Genomic DNA, 16043 nt, shown 5'->3' on the forward strand with positions numbered 1-16043 from the left:
TTTCTTCAAAAAAACAAAACAAAAAAAACAAGTGTTGGGCAATCTGAGGAAGTACGAGCAATTATAAACCAATCATTTATAGACCAAGCACTACCTTAAAGTACAAGCAAGACTATAGCTTTTAAAATCCGGGTGCCAACAGTCTATGATAGCTCGAGCAATATAATCCAAGTATTTTTGTCCCAGCACAACCTTAAAGTACAAGCAGAAACGTTAGCTTTTAAAATCCGGGTGCAAGTAATCTGAGGTAGCTTGAGTCAATTAAAATCCAGGTATTTATAAGCCACATAGGGGCAATTTAGAGACCAAAACAGAGGCATTAAAAAGTAAAAGTAATCTTTAGAAAAGGAGCATCGCCATTTTGAAGTCAGGCAATTTAAAGCTAAGGCAGTGTCCTCATTAAATCAGCCATTTCAAGGTCAGGCAGAGAGCATCCAGTAAGCCTGACACTAACCGTACGGACAACAACACCCACATCAAAGCCAGCTGGGACTGTTTCCTAGCCAATTTCCGCTCGCTTCCCAAACACGTCACAAATATTTGGGATATATTAGCCATCTCTCGCCCTGATATGGGTTTTTTGACAGAAACATGGTTAAAACCCTCCCCCATACCAGCCATTGCTTTGGCACTTCCAGAAGGCTACTGCATCATAACACTGTACAGACCCAACAAGACTATAAAACTGTACAGACCCAACAAGACTGGTGGAGGGACGGCTGTCATTTATAAGGACCCCATAAAAGCTACCATAATAGGTCAACATCTCTGTGAGAAAATAGAAATATTGCCGTTTATATCAAGTATAGAGGAATTTATATCCTTGGTCATTCATCATCCGATTAAAATATCTCCAGCATTGATGTTAGTAGGGGGAGGTCAAATCATAAATGAAAATGAAGATCTAAGAAAATTTAAAAATTTCCTATTTTTAGCTATGACTATAGCCCGATTATGTATAGCTACAGAATGGTTACAACCTGAAGCACCGACTTTTGATTTCTGGAGAAGGAAAATGTTTAATATATATGAACTAGAATGGAACTTGTATGCCTTGAAGGGTATCAGGAAAAAACGATTGGGTATTTCCATATGGGGAACACTCAAAGAGTATATAGATGAATAACTTATTTTTTTCTTTTGTATAGGAACCCATCCTTATTACCTACCCGTTACAAATATTTTGTTAGTAAAAGAAGACTTTATTTGATTGTTAAATGTCATGTAAATTGGTGAATGAATCACTTGTAAAGTCAAAAGACCCAACGATGATAATAAAATAAATAAAAAAAAAAAAAAAGAGAAAATAGAAATATTCATATTCAGGCTGGACCTCCATGCACAACTGAGCTGGAAGGGCGCTCTTGTCTATTGCCACCCTGAACATCTTTCCAGCTCCATTACCATCCTCATGGACCTGATTGCTCCCCACGTAATTTCCTCAAATAAATTCCTTCTCCTTGGTGACTTTAATGTCCATAGTGAGGACACTCTGGACCCAGAAGCGGCCACCTTCCTTAAGGAAATGACAACACTCTGCCTTATAAAAAAGAATGATGCTCCCTCACATACTGCCGGTCACACCTTGGACCAGGTACTATCCAACTCCTCTGAGACTATCGACAAATCCACCAATTCCCTAACTTTGTCAGACCACTCGATAATCTCATTTGACCTGATGGGTCCTCGGGAGTATGTACATAAAAAATCTTCAGTAACCCACAACCACAGACAATGGCACAAACTCACACCCACCCTTTTTAATGAAACTTTTACCCATCCCCACTACTCTTCCACGGACACTGTTGAGGGACGCCTTAGCACTTTCCAAGACTCTATCAGACACACTATAGACACCCTGATTCCCATGAAAAAACAAGTGGCGCCCCTCACCTGTCCCCAGACTCCCTGGTACTCGTCAGATCTTAGAGCAGAGAATAGCAAGTGTAAAAACCTTGAACGACTTTGGCGCCGTTCTAAAAATATGCTGGACAAAGAAAAGTTCAAATCTGCCCTTGATAAATATTACAAACATCTTAGGAAAGCTCGGAAAACCTACATAGCCACCCAAATCGAGCAAGCGGACAACACATCAAAAACTTTGTTCCACATTCTCAATTCGCTGATCAATCCCATAGCCTGCAACCCTGATGAAGAACCTTCTCAATCATTATGCGATAACATTGCCGACCATTTTACACAAAAAATCGAGGTAATTTACAACAAAATATCCTCTTCTAACACCACCCCAGACCACTCCCAACACAAGGAATCCCCCATTCCTCCAGTCTGTGCACTTTGAAAGACTTCCCTCTTCTTACCACACAAGACACAGAGAATTTACTAAAATCTGCAAAGTCTGGCTCCCCTGCACACCTTATACCTGCCAAAAGCGCAAAAAAAAATTGCCATCGAATTGGCGGAGCCTCTTTGTCCCATCCTCAATCTCTCTATTAGCCAAGGCACACTCCCTAAAGAATGGAAAGCAGCACAGATTATGCCAATTAAGAAAAACGCTAAACTGCCACCAAACGTTGTTACCAATTACAGACCCATCTCACTGCTCCCCCTGTATAGCAAATTACTGGATAAACACATCAACAAACACCTCTCAGCCTTCGTGGAGTCCTCTAACTGTCTCGACATATCTCAATCAGGGTTCCGTCCTCGGCATAGCACCGAACTGGCCTTTGTTAATGTAGCAGATGACATTCGTATTTAGGCGGACGCAGGTCGTGCAGTAATTCTCATACTGTTCGACCTGTCCGCTGTATTCAACACTATCTCCCATCAGATCCTGCTAGACAGACTACACTCAATAGGCGTCCAGGACGCTGCCCTTGAATGGTTGAAGGACTTCCTTAAAGACAGAACACAAACAGTAAATCTCTGACCCTTCAAGTCCAACACCACTATGGTGACGAAAGGGGTACCTCAGGGCTCTTGTCTCAGCCCCGCCCTATTCAATGTGTACATCGCCCCCCAGTGTCACTTCTTAGGAACATCAGGTTCATCCCGATTTCCTACGCAGATGATGCTCAACTTCTTCTGTCCTTTGATAAAACCCCCCTCAATATTCAAGATATCTTTGCTGATGGCATGACAACAATTTCTTCCTGGATGAGCTGCAATTTTTTGCAGCTCAATGCGGGTAAAACAGAAATCATGCTTTTTAAAGATGCCAACATTTGCTGGGCCCCCAGCTGGTGGCCTGAAGGACTCAGGGCAGCCCCATCGCCCAAGCCAGTGGTTAAAAACCTAGGAGTTCTCCTTAATAACACCCTGAATATGGATGAACACATTGGCGCTACTAAACGAGCATGCTTTCACGCCCTCAGATTGCTGGGCAAAGTCTTTCATTTCCTCTCTTCTTCCACACGAAAGACTCTAATCCACGCACTAGTACTCAGCCGCCTGGACTTCAGCAATGCATAGCTGATCTCTGCCAAAGAATCTGCTCTCAGAGTCTACAGGTTGTGCAGAACACGGCAGCGCGTCTCGTCATGAGCTCCCCGTACCGCACCCCCTCTCTCCCACTCCTACGTAATCTCCATTGGCTCCCCATTCGCAAAAGAATACACTTTAAAATCTGTTGTATAGTATTTAAAAGTCTTAACCAAATGGGACCGGTCTACCTCGTCAACAAACTGTCCAAATATACTCCATCTCTGGACGAGCGGGGTGCCGCTCGTCCAGAGGTCTCACATCGTGTCCAGGACTCTGCCTGATAACCGCTACAGGAGTAGCCCTTTGCTAAAAAATTGCTTACTGTGCCCAAGGAGGAAGGAGATTGACATCGCGAGGCCGCAGAGGAGGTGAGAGGCGCGGCCCCGGGACTGCGAGGTACAGCGTCATCACCACCAGCTGTTCCTCTTCCCGCGTGGGCCGCGCCCCCTCCCAGTGCCCCGCCTTCACTGAGGTGCTCATAACCTCTTGCGGCCCCCGCTTCGCGGGAGCCGCTCGTCCAGAGGTCTCACATCGTGTCCAGGACTCTGCCTGATAACCGCTACAGGAGTAGCCCTTTGCTAAAAAATTGCTTACTGTGCCCAAGGAGGAAGGAGATTGACATTGCGAGGCCGCAGAGGAGGTGAGAGGCGCGGCCCCGGGACTGCGAGGTACAGCGTCATCACCACCAGCTGTTTCCTCTTCCCGCATGGGCCGCGCCCCCTCCCAGTGCCCCGCCTTCACTGAGGTGCTCATAACCTCTCGCGGCCCCCGCTTTGCGGGAGCCGCTCGTCCAGAGGTCTCACATCGTGTCCAGGACTCTGACTGATAACCGCTACACGAGTAGCCCTTTGCTAAAAAATTGCTTACTTTGCCCAAGGAGGAAGGAGATTGACATTGCGAGGCCGCAGAGGAGGTGAGAGGCGCGGCTCGGGATTGCGAGGTACAGCGTCATCACCACCAGCTGTTTCCTCTTCCCGCGTTGGCCGCGCCCCCTCCCAGTGCCCCGCCTTCACTGAGGTGCTCATAACCTCTCGCAGCCCCCGCTTCGCGGGAGCCACTCGTCCAGAGGTCTCACATCGTGTCCAGGACTCTGCCTGATAACCGCTACAGGATTAGCCCTTTGCAAAAAAATTGCTTACTGTGCCCAAGGAGGAAGGAGATTGACATCGCGAGGCCGCAGAGGAGGTGAGAGGCGCGGCCCCGGGACTGCGAGGTACAGCGTCATCACCACCAGCTGTTTCCTCTTCCCGCGTGGGCCGCGCCCCCTCCCAGTGCCCCGCCTTCACTGAGGTGCTCATAACCTCTCGCGGCCCCCGCTTCGCGGGAGCCGCTCGTCCAGAGGTCTCACATCGTGTCCAGGACTCTGCCTGATAACCGCTACAGGAGTAGCCCTTTGTTAAAAAATTGCTTACTGTGCCCAAGGAGGAAGGAGATTGACATCGCGAGGCCGCAGAGGAGGTGAGAGGCGCGGCCCCGGGACTGCGAGGTACAGCGTCATCACCACCAGCTGTTTCCTCTTCCCGCGTGGGCCGCGCCCCCTCCCAGTGCCCCGCCTTCACTGAGGTGCTCATAACCTCTCGCGGCCCCCGCTTCGCGGGAGCCGCTCGTCCAGAGGTCTCACATCGTGTCCAGGACTCTGCCTGATAACCGCTACAGGAGTAGCCCTTTGCTAAAAAATTGCTTACTGTGCCCAAGGAGGAAGGAGATTGACATCGCGAGGCCGCAGAGGAGGTGAGAGGCGCGGCCCCGGGACTGCGAGGTACAGCGTCATCACCACCAGCTGTTTCCTCTTCCCGCGTGGGCCGCGCCCCCTCCCAGTGCCCCGCCCCCTTTCACCTCCCATTGTCTTAAGCAAGGATGCCGACGCGCATCGCGGGACGCGCGCGGGTCGACGCCCGGGCGAAGCCCGGGCCAAGGGCGGGCCCGTTTAAGCCCGTTCAAGCCAGGGCAAGTCTGGTCTGGGCCAACTCCCTTTCATCTTGCCTATAGATATTTACATCGCATCTTGGTAGCCCTTTGCTTTCACCCTCTATTCTCACCAATCCACGTGTATTGCAGTGCCATCATGACTACAAGGGCTATGAGGAACAAGACGGCCCAAGGAGTGGGTCAAGTGACTGGCCCAATTGACCAATTCATCACAAAAGCTAATGATGCTATAAATCAGGGGATCGTACTCTTAGAAAGACGTGTTTCCCAGGACCTTGCTGCAGCACGAAGATCCTCAATGGGTCTTCTGGCTTTAGCTAAAACACCTATTCAACAGGAAACTAACGTCCCACTTTTGCAAGAAATTCGTGCCGAACTCCACACTATCCCAATGAGTGTCGATTTATCTGTCACCCACTTATCTCTAGGGGAGGTTACTTTGGAAGATTTGGAGAAAACACCCACTTTGGTGATTAGCCCCACTCAAACTGCTCCGCTAACCCTGACAGAGTCGCAACCCTTGATAGAGTCGCCACCTCTAGTAGTAGCTTCTCCTACAAAAACTGATAAGGAGCCAAGAGAGGGTGCCATTCCCAAACAAGATAGCACAAGGCCAGTAGTCAAGTCTAAGCAGCACTTTCTATCAAAGCGCACCAGGTCTAAAAAATCCCCTCGTACCAACCATCGAAATAATGCGATTCATTCATTGCCTGTTAATGTGGATGACCCCTCTGTTATAGCTGCACCGTTGGATGACGCTCAGAGGGGTTATGATGCTGCCAATATAAACTACCCTGAGCTCAACGCACAAGTGCTAGATATAATTAAGGATCTCATAAAAACCCAACTATTACCAATCGAGCGAACTTTAAATAACATCGAGAAGCAGATTGCCAGATTAATCAACCACACAAGTCATCTAAAACCACCTACCACCACCCTAGCTTCACTAGCCCCCACGACTGCCAATCACACCAAGGCAGTCACTGCACAGAAATCTGTGCCCCCATCCTTAACACATAAAACTCCCCTACCTACAGGAAAAAAACACCAAACCCCCTACTATCACAAAAGCGATTCTAACAGACACTAAGGGCACCACTAAACAACCACACGGAAAGCCAGTAACAACTGCTGACCCCCCTAGACCACAAACAAAGCCCCCTTCGCCTAAACCTTCGGCCACCCAACAGGCTGTTGATACTACCAGCAAACCAGTTAGTTTAAAGAGGCCAGTCCATCTTCCTCCAGAGGCAAGCCCCTATACTGTGATTCTCACAGGGGTCCCAGAACTGGAGGAAAATATGTGTGAATCCACCTGGTCACTGAAAAATAAAGTTATGCAGTGGCTTCAGATTAACAGACACCTTCCCTCACACTGTAAAAGCAGACTTTCTATGGTACGTAGAGTTTCTTGGATTGGGGAAACAAGGAAAAGAATAAAGGGGGACTGTATTATCATCAATTTTGATAATCCAGAGACAGTCAGTTATATATGTTCCTGGTCAACCTTGGAGAGAAAGGGAAGCATAGACACTAACCGTCTGTCCTTTTTCTATCCCGCAAGGTTTCCCCGTGAACAAGATTATCCTCCTAGTTGGAACCAATCCCCAGGCTGGAGTTGGACTCAAGTAGAAACGCGTAACAGGAGGAGGGACTGGGATCATTATCCTTGGAACCCAAGAAGAGATCAACCCTATGCAGAGGGGTGGAGAGGGGTACCAACTAGTAATTATTTTTCAACCCTAGAAATGGTTGACTGACTATCAAATAACCAATTACCTCCCAATAACAAGACCAAAACCCCCATGTCTCCTGATAGCTTGGGGCCATCCCCAAGTCAACCCGGGAAACCTGCTTCGGTCCAACCCACTGTGGATTCCTCTAACATGTCCCCGCTACATGGCCCTCCTGGGCCGGGAATCGCACAAACTGATGGATCGCTGGCTTCCCTTTTACCCTTAACCTCTGACTTAAGCCTCCCTCACCGCCCATTAATTCATTCTGATCATGACCAATATATGTCAATTTTAACCTGGAACATAGCCGGTCTTTCAAATAAAGTAAAGGACACAACCTTCCTGAACTATATAAATACCTTTGACATCATAGAGTTTCAGGAATGTTGGGATCTGACGCCTACAAACTTGGACGGCTATAGCACACACTTTACCCCATCCATCCAGTCAAGCAGAGGTAGGCCTTCGGGAGGTCTTTGCTTTTACGTCTCAAACAAACTAAATGTATCCTTAGAACGCGTTGAGCTCACCCCAACCGATTCTAGGTCAAAGTCCTTTGGTCGCTCTCTACAGGCCTTCAAAATGTCTGGGAAAGAGGCTGTCAGTTCTCTCTTTTTAAATCTATATAACAGTGCACAGAGAGACGACCAACCAAAATTTATAGAGTTTCTTTCCAAACTTATAAAGAAGGGTATGGGAGGGTCCTGCTCAGACAGACGTTTAATTATATTAGGTGATTTTAACTGTCACCTATGCCCACACAGTGGAACCAGGGTTTGTGATCAAAGAGCCCCAAATGGCGAACATACTACCCATTTTGAACATTCAACCATGGGATCCCAACTGAACAATCTATTACACAAATGGGATCTGGGCTTTTTCAACGATTTAACAGCGCCCCCGACCGACTTTCTACCCACATTTCATGGAAGGGGATCGCTCACGACAATAGACTTCATCCTCTTGTCTCATAGTCACCATGGCGACGCCCTAGAAATCAGCAGAGAGGAGCTGGTTCTGAGCGATCACTATCCCATCAGTGCCAAAATATACTCACCCTCCAGTGGAACTAAGCCTGGGAGCAACATAGAAAATCTTTTTTCACATACTGTATCCCTTTCTTCAAGAAACGGGTACACTATAAAATGGGCAAAAATTGATACTTCGAAATTTCTTGAAAATCTGATCAAAACTGTCCCTGATCTCTTTCGGTCTTGCTTAGAATACCCTCCCAACCCACAAGACATCATCCTTGCCTTTGACCAAATTGCATTGCAAATTAGAAAACATTTGACCAGAAATCACAACAAAAGCAATGTCTCCACGAGCAGTGGTTGGTTTGACCATGAGTGTTCAAACACTCACAACATTCTGAAGGCTACCCTTAACAAAACTCAAAAAAATCGGGTGGAAATTAGATCCGCCCGTGCTGCCTATAAACAGGCAATTAAAAACAGAAAAAAGGAACTGAAAATTGCGGCCTGGGAAGCTTTGTTGAAAGCTAGCACTTTAAGAGACAATACGGCCTTTTGGAGGGAGGTGAATGCCCCCTTTTTTAGTGACAGGTCAACAGACCTCATAGAAATTGCCATTACGGAAGAAGCTTGGATAAATCATTTCACCGAACTGTACAAATTAGATGACCAGATTGAACCACTTAACCTCGAAACTCAACCAATGGAGAGTAATGAGTCGCAAATTAACAACACAGAGCCGTTCCCGCTATCCATCAACTTTAATTACTCAGAAGTGGAACTGGCCATCCTTGAAAGTTCTAATGCCAAAGCTCCCGGTCCGGATGGAATCCCTATAAATCTATTTAAAGACAACATTCAACTATGGGCACCTATTCTTACAAACGTCCTCAACTCTTATGCCCACAAAGGATTCCCTGCAACTTGGCAAGAAGCGATCATAATACCCATCTTTAAAAAAGGTGAAAGAACGGACCCAAAATGTTATAGACCAATTTCCTTATTGGACTCCATGATGAAGGTGGCTGGGAGAGTCCTGCTGAACCAATTACAAACATGGGCTCAGGAAAACAACATCTTGTCTAAATTTCAATACGGGTTCGTTTCTGGTCTCGGGACAGTGGAACAATGCTTAAATTTAGCACTGATCATCGACAAATACGTGATGGCAAAAATGGGCAATATATATATGACTTTTGTGGACTTAAGCTCTGCTTTTGATTGCCTCAGCCACAGCTTACTCTGGTCTGCCCTCATTGATATGGGCGTTGACCCTAACATCCTAGCCTTCATAAAAGAACTATATCGTGGAGCTGGGGCACGTGTACATATCTCGGACACAATCAAAATCGCACCAATTCTGCTATGGCATAAAGTATGGTCCTCGGAAAAAACGGTGTTGAACCAGGACGTAATTATGGCCCTAACCGACTCAAGGAAAATACCCTGGCTCGCCTATGTACAGAAATTTTTAATCTCATTGGATCTGGCTGATTTGTATATTAACCCCACTATGTGCCAAACTATTTCTAAAAAGGACCTCAAGGCTCGTTGTTTAGGTCTACTTTCAGATAGACGCTCTGATCTTGAAGGTAATAAACCATCGATCGCTCATCACAACCTTTTACTTTATGATGCTGGCATTCCCCCTTATCTTTCCCCGATTTTTACAGTCTACACGAGAATGTTGCTAACAAGGATGAGGACGGATTGCTTCTTCCGTCTACTAACATTTCCCACCATAAATGACTGGTCGACTACTATGGTGGCTTGTCCCTGTGATAATGCTTCAAAACAATCCAACATTCACGTTATTTTATTTTGCAAATTTTACGACTGGGGTAGAAGGAAACATCTCCTCCCACTCTTAAAACTGTGGGGCTTAAGACAGTGCAGGCCAGCCTTACTGAAGCTATACATGCTCGAAGATGAACTTACAATCATTGCAGCTACTAGCTTCCTGAAATTTGCAGTAAGGTGCAGAGCGTCCATGAATTAACTGTCTTCCGCTCCCCGACAGCCATAATTTGCACAATTTGCACAATTTTAAACTTTTTGTTTTTGTTTCTCTTCTAAAATTGTATTTTCTATGATTGAGTCTCGTACTCATTTTATGCTGTATTAAATGTGCTTTTATAATTTCCTTGCAAAAAATCGAATAAAGCTATATTTGATTTGATTTGATTTACTCCATCTCTCACTCTATGCTCGGAGGGGAAAGGCCTTCTTGTTATACCCCGCATCAAACAAGACAGAATGGGAGGCAGATCCTTCTCTTACCTTGCCCCCAGACTCTGGAATCAACTTCCCCTGGACATTGGCACTTCTAATAACTATCTGTTCTTCAGAAAAAAACTGAAAACCTTTCTTTTCTAATCACTGCCCGACTTGCCTGCTACTCACTTCCTTCCTCCTAGTTGCTTCCTAGTGCGGAGATACCCCACCTGGAGTGATTCAGGCGCTTTACAAATTACATAAATAAAATAAAAAGAAATAAATAACAACCAGCAATAGAATTCAGGAAGTATATTAGAAACCTCAGCCAGATGCTCATGCCGCCACAGCGATCAGCAGGAGTCATCATGAGGGAGAGCAGGGTCTCGCCCACAGCGGAAAGCAGCCCAGTGGTAGCATCAAACCACCGAAGAAATCATCTCCCAGCCGGACCCCAGCACCGCCCGGCAGTAGAGTGCTTGGCGCCAGTGGACAAAGCGGGTCGAGAGGCAAATAAGCACAGGAACGACCTGGCTTCAAGCCAGATAGGATCAGCATCGGATTGTGGCATAAAAAGAACCACAACGTGAAGTCCAGCAATAACAAAACAAAATAGCAACAAAACAAAAATGGCGTCACGGAGCTGACCCTCCAAGCCCCACAGCTGGATGGGAGGCTATCAGACAATCAGCATCGGAGGACAGAAAGCCACTCATCGGGGCTCAACTCCAGCTCCTGCCTCCATCTTCCAGGATCGTCGCTCGCAGCACGGCATGACGCGCAGCCCACAGGACGGCAACAGGGAAGCCAAAATGGAAATGGCGCCCGTCCAGCTATTCAACAACAAAACCGGCAGTAAAGAGCACCAGAAGCTGAGGAAGAGATGTGCGGGCGTCGGAGTAAGAGTCGGCCGAGGCAGAGTCCACGGTCTCATCTCCCAGCAGATCACCTGTGCGACCTGGCAGTAATGACCCGACTGCGATGCGGAGAGCCAGCGTCCAAGGCAGGGACCCTGCAGCTCTACGAAAAAGAAAGCCGCAGGTAAACTAAAGATTGCCCCCAGCAACCTCTTAGTGCCTTGGTGGGGGTGCGGTCAAGGAGACTGCCTGAAAGTCGGGCCTGAGAGATACGGTCTAAACGGGGATATCTACCAATTTGGTAATCCCAAGACCGGGAGCTCCTTCGGGAGGCTCCTACTAGGCGGCCATGTCAGTATTTGTGTAGTGTAGTTCATATTTCCCTTATAGGTTCTGCGCATTGGAATAACATACACAATAGGCTTGGCATAAGACTGAGGTCTGTATGCCCCTATTATGTATATTAAACTTAATTACTGTGTACCAGCTAGCTCAGAGGCCACTAGAAACTTCTTGAAGACAAGAAGGGAATAGCTTCTGGCAACCACATAACATAAAACCCACATCCCGCAGGATCATGGAAACAATATACTACTTTTCATTCAGTCACTCATCTCAGAGAAGTACATAGAAGAAACAGTCAGGTGTGTTTACAATAAAAAATTATTGCACATTTTTTGTTATAGTACTGGTTATATGTGCTGCAACAACTGTTGGACAGTAGCAGAGAATTATGGCCAGCAGTGCAGTTAAATAAAAAGGCATTGTTCTACCATTTTGCAATAGTAATGAACACATACATAAAATACAGAAGGCATTAAGATAAAGACTATACCCCTATGATGCCTAACTAGATGTACCTAAGTGTACCTAGCATGTGTGTAGGTCTTAGAGAGCCAAGAATGCCCCTAGGAGTTAGTCTAACCCCATTACCTTAGTGGGACTTCATCCTGATCTTGAGCTAGAGACCCACAGATGGGTGATGGACCTCTGCCAGATGGAGCGGTGGCATGATGCAGTTTGCAGCGCCTCGGGCAGAGTGTCGCCCTGGAAGTCTCTGTCTCCTCTGGTTTGCTTGGGCAAAGGGAGGTATACTTATACTGGATCGGTGTCTTGGTTGACGTAATGTTGGTCAGAGGAAGATGTGTTCTTGGTCTGTTTCCAAGAATTTGTTGTGACGTAGGTTAGTCACTGTTGGACATGGAGATTACGTATTTAGGATGGACCGTCTTCTGTGCACAGAGCACACATTGATCAGATAAGGGGACAGCCTCTCTGTTGCTCGTTATTGAGAAATGAGGGCTAATCTAGGTCAAAGGGCCTGCCTGTCTCTGTGAATGGGCCTGCTTGTCCCTGTGACACAAAGGATTTGTGCCTCTGAGACAGTACCTATATTAAGGCCTCAATTTCATTTATAACACCCACTCCAATCTATGGACAAGAGTTAATAACCCATTAAGAGCAAACTACGTGACTAAAATAGGCATTTGCATATAATTAGCAGGTAGTTGCATGAGAGTTTTATGAGCTGAAAAAAATATCAGCTGTTAAAATATGTAAAATTACTATAGACTCTGTGGAGAGAGGAAAAACCGATAGTGTCATTAAAAAATATATATATACTCTTTAGAGTAAGTAGTTACTTATAAAAGTTTCTGTTTATAAAATTGAAAACTCTTTCATGCTTTTTTCAGAAGACCATGCTTTCTTTAAAAAAGTCCTATTTAGAGGGAAAGCTCCAAGCACTCGGTGAAAGTTGAAACAATAACAGAAAAAATGTGTTTCAGGACATGTTTTGAAGAACTAGAGATAAAAAGTGCTGGTAGTCACAACATTTTGTCGTAGCCATTTGCTGCAGTGAACAGACCTTTTTAATACCTTGCATAGTCGTTGTGGAAGCACAGAAAGGCAGTGCTGCCAGTTGCTGGTTCTGAGGCAGCTGGTGCGGTAATCCATACCTTGGTGTTGCTAAATGAAGCACAAGGCACCCACTGGATTTGCAAGGAATGCTTTGGTTTGATGGAAATACGCTTGGGACACAGCCAAGCATAGGACTTCAGCAGACCCTGCATGCTGGTAATTGCCACTGACGTTTTCCTTTGGAAGAGGTACGTTGCAGTCTTTTCAGACTGTTCTTTTAAATATTAGAAACCATGAGAAGCATAGTTCCTGTTCGAGGTATTCCCTAGGTGTATCACACTGCTTGTATGTGGAAGACCAAATTTATCAAAAAGAAAAAAAGGGGCAGCCTGTATTTAGGAGTGCTATTTTGCAAAAAAGAAAAAAATATTTCTTTAGCTGATGTAAAATGAAAAATAAAAGGTGCTGCACAAGCATGGTTTTCAGATTGTCTTAAGCATTGGATTTTACAAAGGAAACTTTCGTTTTTGCTACTGTCAGTGAAAAAAGGCACGATTTCCCTATACTGTAGAATTTTACTACCTCTGGATGTTATCTGTACATAACGTAGGTCTGGCCTATGTATACTGAATCCCTTGGTGACGTTCAGGAATCATTTCTGTGACAGGTATTTGTGTCAAAAGGCCACACCACCCATACTTTCCTAACTGGGTATGTCCTGTTGTGTTGTAAATAGCATCTAATGTTGCCCCGCTGATGTAGGTCAACTATCCCACCCCCGTGCAATGGTGTTTCGTGGTGTTTGGCAATGTTCCTACTGGTGTTTAAACAACCACATATCTAGATGCATTTCAATTCTGTAGGAGTTGATAACCTTAATGAAGGTAACGGGTGTAAAGTGTTGCAATATGAATAAATCTCTAACATTTCATGATCTGAAAATGTAGCAATTATTCCTAAAACAGACAGCATATTATACACTGTGTCAGTAACCCAATTTTCAGAAAAATGTACTGAAGGTAATGACATCACTGAATGCATGATAAAAATAAATGAAAATGAATGAAAGTTCAAAGTGCATTAATCAGAACTAAAACTGGATGATTAAGTACATCATTTAGAATATAAAGGTTTGTTCAGGTCGAATACATTTATAAGTCTCTTTTGCATTTGAATTGAAAATGGCGTGGCTTCACTTTTATGTTGATCCTGTGTTGTAGAAAGTGTCCACTAAGAGTCATACTAAAAGCTAGCTCTAAGCAAAGCCAGAACAGAAAAAGATGAACCCAGAAATACCCCATAGTTCTACTCATGGTGAAGCCAGGTCTGTATCTTTTGGAAAGCAAAAGGTTCAAAAGTTTGTACTTGCATGTTTGTTTGTTTTTTGGGCTGGCTGTCGCTTCCTGTTCATGTGGAGCCATGGAAAACGTATCACAGTTAATGAAATAGCCAGTAGCTGTGAGATCAATTGTTGAAATTGCATCGTATTTAGTTGAATTTATTTCTGTTTTTGTTGAAAAACGTTGAAATCTTGAAGTTAATAGTTGATGTCTTTGCTGAAAAAACCTTCAGATGTTGAAGTTATTATTTGATGTTTTGTTGAAAAACTTTGAAGGTTTTATTATTTGATGCTGTTGTTGAAAAACTTTGAAGTTTTTATTATTTGATGCTTTTGTTGAAAAAATGTAGAAGCTTTTATTAATTGATGCTTTTGTTGAAAAAATGTAGAAGCTTTTATTAATTGATGCTTTTGTTGAAAAAACACAGAAGCTTTTATTAATTGATGCTTTTGTTGAAACAACACAGAAGCTTTTATTAATTGATACTTTTTTTGAAAAAACGTAGAAGCTTTTATTAATTGATGCTTTTGTTGAAAAAACGTAGAAGCTTTTATTAATTGATGCTTTTGTTGAAAAAACGTAGCTTTTAATTGATGCTTTTGTTGAAAAAACGTAGAAGCTTTTGTTAATTGATGCTTTTGTTGAAAAAACGTTGGTGTACACATTTGTTTTTAGCCAAATTGCAACTTGAGTGTTGTCTTGACTTTCATTTTGAATTTGAAAGGTTGGATCAAGGAGAACTGGTTCCATTGCATTGTTGCATAGTCCCCCACTCCAAGGATTTGATTGCTCAAACCTGAGAAAGCCTTTCAGTTTGAATTTCTTGAATAGCAGTGAGAGGGACGTCTACTATTGTGGAATTCACAAGGCATACTGCTCAGTATTGGCCACATAGGTTTTGGTTGATTCTTTCATTTGAAATTAATCTGGTGTTTTTATCACGGCAGGATGCGGCAAAAGTTCAGTTCTTGTTCCTTTCACTTTAAGGAGTAGCACATGTATTTCTGTATGAGGGCCCAAATTCCTTTGTCTCCGCGATCTTTTTGTCTCTCTGCCCAGATCCACGACTTTTGGGATTCAAACAGGACTTGCCGTGATTATCTCGACTTGCCAGTGGCTGCCTGTTTCACTTTGACAGAATCTTTGTTTGTTTGTTTGTTTCCTTTAGTTCCTGTAAAACAGCCAAACGATCATAGATACAGAATGGTTTTCATCCGCCACTGTGCCTTCACATGTATGATCAGGTTCCCACTTTTGTAAATGGGGTGACACCTCCTAGAGGGCTTCTTGGCTGAGTGTGTATTTTCCCCTGAATCCATATAACCCCATTAATACCCCGCCTAATACCATAGCTGGTAATGATTGATCTATGCCCCAGTCCTTCCTCTCCTCTACCTTAATTCCCTCAGGATGACGTTGGAGAGGAGTACCGCAATACTACGTCCATCCCTTCCATGGCCTCTCAGTAGGCTCGAGAGCCAAGTGTGGGGCCACAGTCTGGGTGTAACGTTGATTGCATATCTCCTGCTGTGGACTCGCAAATCTTTCTACTTTACAGTTTTGAGCGTCAGCCAAGTATTGAGGCCATACTTATAGGAAACTAGAGCAAGGACCCACTGCCACTAAGATATATTTTTAAGCCACCTCAAAATGTGAGATGGGCCGCAGTGGTCCTTTACACGA

The 16043-nt window shown here is 44.7% G+C and overlaps 1 protein-coding gene across 5 annotated transcripts in view; it reads right to left on the bottom strand.

Moving 5' to 3' along the window:
* LOC147733351 (uncharacterized) overlaps nt 1-16043 on the bottom strand; it is a 679639-nt gene that overhangs the window by 366350 nt on the left and 297246 nt on the right. For 2 of the 5 annotated variants that reach the window (XM_086957963.1, XM_086957962.1), the window contains exon 1: nt 12094-15662. The exons of the other annotated variants lie outside the window; for them this stretch is intronic. The gene's annotated coding sequence lies outside the window, so the exon portion shown is untranslated. Of the gene's footprint in view, nt 1-12093; nt 15663-16043 lie in introns of those variants that run through there. 5 annotated transcript variants of the gene reach the window in all.

This window comes from Lissotriton vulgaris, chromosome 2_1, assembly GCF_964263255.1.
Source record: "Lissotriton vulgaris chromosome 2_1, aLisVul1.2, whole genome shotgun sequence".
Taxonomy (NCBI): Eukaryota; Metazoa; Chordata; class Amphibia; order Caudata; family Salamandridae; genus Lissotriton; species Lissotriton vulgaris.